The sequence below is a fragment of the Pagrus major genome, chromosome 5 (genome assembly GCF_040436345.1).
Source record: "Pagrus major chromosome 5, Pma_NU_1.0".
Lineage (NCBI taxonomy): Eukaryota > Metazoa > Chordata > Actinopteri > Spariformes > Sparidae > Pagrus > Pagrus major.
The window spans coordinates 41,491,389-41,494,990 of NC_133219.1; the positions used below are offsets into that span (position 1 = coordinate 41,491,389).

General features: G+C 43.2%; 1 protein-coding gene across 1 annotated transcript in view; it reads right to left on the reverse strand.

The window, feature by feature from the left end:
* Positions 1 to 8, reverse strand: part of gstt2 (glutathione S-transferase theta 2) — a 3,155-nt gene extending 3,147 nt beyond the window's left edge. The window contains exon 1 of the mRNA XM_073466844.1: positions 1 to 8. This exon is cut by the window's left edge and continues 221 nt beyond it. The gene's annotated coding sequence lies outside the window, so the exon portion shown is untranslated.
* Positions 9 to 3,602: the final 3,594 nt, after the last annotated feature.

The following is a 3,602-nucleotide window of genomic DNA, read 5'->3' on the forward strand; positions in this document are numbered from 1 at the left end:
CTTCTTCTTCTTCTTCTTCTTCTTCTTCTGTGTGTCTGCAGTCTGTCAGCGGCTCCGCTGCCCCCTGCCGGCCGCTCCGCACACTGCAGCTGCACCAGACTCCAGTCAGATTCCAGCAGATTTAAGGTCTGTAGACCAACAGTCCTACTGGAGTACAAGTAAAGATATGGTGTTAAATATTACTTTAAGTGAAAGTCACTCATATGAAGAGTACTCGAGTAAAAGTCCTAAAGTATCTGATGTTAAATGTACTTCAGTATCAGTAAAGTAACTGATCTATATATTAACATATGTGTATAAACTGTGAGTCAGCTGATCATCACAGTCACGGTTTTTATCTGATTGATGAGAAAATCAATTAATTTAAAAATGTGATACAGCATGTAATCTGTAAAGTAATTAGTAACTAAAGTTATCAGATAAATGTAGTGGAGTAAAAATTAACAGAAAATGAAAATACTCAGCTAAAGTACAAGTACCTCCAACTGTACTTGAGTAAATGTACTTAGTTACATCCATCACTGCTGGAGAGTTCGTATGAAGAGGAAGTGGCCAGAATAATGTGAACATATCTCAGTAAAAATATGAATCAGTACACAGAAACTACATGAACTGACATCATCATCATCTTCATCATCATCATCTTCATCATCACCATCATCTTCATCATCACCATCATCATCATCATCATCATCTTCATCATCATCATCATCACCACCATCATCATCATCTTCATCATCACCATCATCATCATCATCTTCATCATCACTATAGGAGCCAAATATGTTGTATGGGTGTCTTTGTAAAATGTAGTTCACACTGTGTGGGTGTGGTGTCGCTGTGCTGTCACTTAGGGGCACAGGTGTATATAGGAAGCAACGTCACTATTGTTGGCAGGTGTTTTGACCCGGAAGGGCATATGGTTTTTGACCGCTATGGCGCTAAGGAGAATTTGTTATATACTTTGGAATTGGAATAAAACCATTCACAATTATTCAATCAAGGGACTCTCATCTGGACTCTTATTCAACACAACAAACGAACAATAGCGAGTGGCGCGTCAACCAAGTTACTCCGCGATAAATGCCTCAGTAGCTTAGTAATGGACTGAGCTCCTTCAACATTAGTCAAAAACCTGCATCAGTGGAGCTTTGTTTTTTGGACACTTCGGCACGTTTTGGTTCGGATCGGAGTGATTGGAGAGGACAGTAGCGGTGACACGGTGAGGAAAACGTCTGCATCTGGAGGAGGACGCAGGAGCTGCGGTGCTAATGTGCTGGCTGTGGAGCATCGGGCCATAGGACCGCCTGGTTGTGGGATCAGCTGATCATCGGACCGCCAGATCTCTGCAAAGCACCCAAGGCACGGAGGTATGTGTAGCGCTACACTATATGGCCATTTAAATTGTGTGCACACATAAATCCAATGCATTGGTTGCCGAAGGGTGGGAGCAATAGGCGTTGCGTCGGTTCGTTTTCTGCCCGATCTGTGGATTAAGTGACTTAAGTGACTATTACAATGGAGACTCATGACGCGGTGTCTGACATTAATTTGACCGGAACTAATGAGCAAACTGTTAAAAAGCTCAGCGGTGCATCTGGCGGTGATGAGGCGCAAACTCCAAGACGCGTGGTTAAGCTCACTGCAAAGGCGCTTGCGAATGAGCTGGACAGGTTGCAAGCTGGCAGAAAAGCCAAGTTTAACAAAGCAGCCAATATAAGAAAATCACTACAAGGTTTAATGTGGCAGCATGATAAACCACAGGTAATTAAAGCTCTTGGGGAATTGTTTGAAGTTTGTGATGAGATAAAATACATGCATACCTGTCTGTTGGGTTTATTGCCATGTGATGAAAAAGAAAAGCATGATATATGGTTCAAGGCAAAAATGTTGTCCATCAATGATTGTATTGCTGATACAAAAAAGTGGATTTCATGTGATGAAAATAATGCAAATGAAAAAGGTAATGTTATGGATGATATTAATCCTAATGACAGTGTGTCCAATGTAAGCAAACGCTCAAGTCACAAGAGCCATAACAGTTGCAGGTCAAGTACCACATCTTCTGCAGCCATAAAGGCAGAGGCAGAAAAGGCTGCACTTGTTGCTCGTGCTGCAGCTTTAAAGGAAAGACATGCTTTGGAGGAACAGGAACAGCAGCTGAGGAGGAAAAAAGAGCAGCTTGACTTGGAAACCGAAATAGCCGCATCTACTGCTAGGCTGGCAGTATTACAGGCGTCGGATGGGAAAAGTTCATCTCAAGGAACCAATAACGGCATGAATTCCTATTTGGAAAAGGAAAAAAGGAAAAAGGAGTCTGTCAGTGTGTTAAATCCTAGAGCAAAGGAGTACCAGCCTGAAGTGTGGAAACCAACACAGCAAAATGATTTGACACAACATGTTCAACATCACTCAACAACTGCTCAACCTGCAAACCATCAACAAGTACTTACCATCATGCACAGGCAAAATGAAATCACAGCATCTCTGGTGCAGCAACAACATCTGATGACACTTCCACCACGAGATATTCCCACATTTGAAGGGGACCCTCTACAATACAGGACATTCATCAGAGCATTTGAGCAAGGAGTGGAGGAAAAGGCAGGAATGGCAGATTGTTTGTACTATTTGGAACAATTTACTAGAGGACAGCCCCGTGAACTGGTGCGTAGCTGCCAGCATATGGCTCCTGAGCAGGGCTATGCAGTGGCAAAGAATCTTCTTCAGAAACATTTTGGAAATCAGTACACAATTGCAAGGGCTTATATGGGAAAAGCTCTGGCCTGGCAGACAATAAAATCTGAGGACGTGAAAGCACTCCAATCCTATGCCTTGTTTCTGAGGGGATGCTGCAACGTAATGGAGGAGTTCCAGTATATGCAGGAACTGGACATGGCCGTAAACATGAGAGCCATTTTATCCAGGTTGCCATTCAAAATGAGGGAGCAATGGAGAACAATAGCTCATGATAAAATGGAGACAACTAGTCAACCAGCTCGCTTTGTTGATCTGGTCGTGTTTATTGAGCGTCGTGTCAGTATTCTGTCTGATCCTCTGTTTGGTGAAATACAGGAGCCATTTGGTGTTGCTGGGATAAGGACTGGTGCTGGGTTTAAGCCACAACCCAAAAATAACATAAAAGGAAATGTCATGGCCACCACAGTAACATCTATGGAAGTGCCCGAGGAATGCAAAGAGTCAATGTCAGATCCAAGGAAGGCTGAAAAGGCTGGATGCCTTTGCTGTGCTCGTAGCCACTCGTTAGAGGAGTGCAAGCAGTTCATGGAAAAGAAGCATAAGGAAAAACTTCAGTTTCTGAGAGGAAAGGGGATTTGTTTTGCATGTTTATGTGTGGGACACATGAGCCGTGAGTGTGAGAGGCGCCTGACATGCAAGGTTTGTGGTCAAACTCATCCCACTGTGCTTCATATCAAAAGGCAACCAGCCCTGGAACCATTGGAAACATCTAAACAGTCAACTTCACTCAAAACATGTGGACATACAGGGGCCGGTAAGGACCGCTGTGTGCTATCCATCCTTCCTGTAAAGGTTAAAAGCGCAAAAGGAAATCACATCATTCAAACTTATGCGTTTTTGGA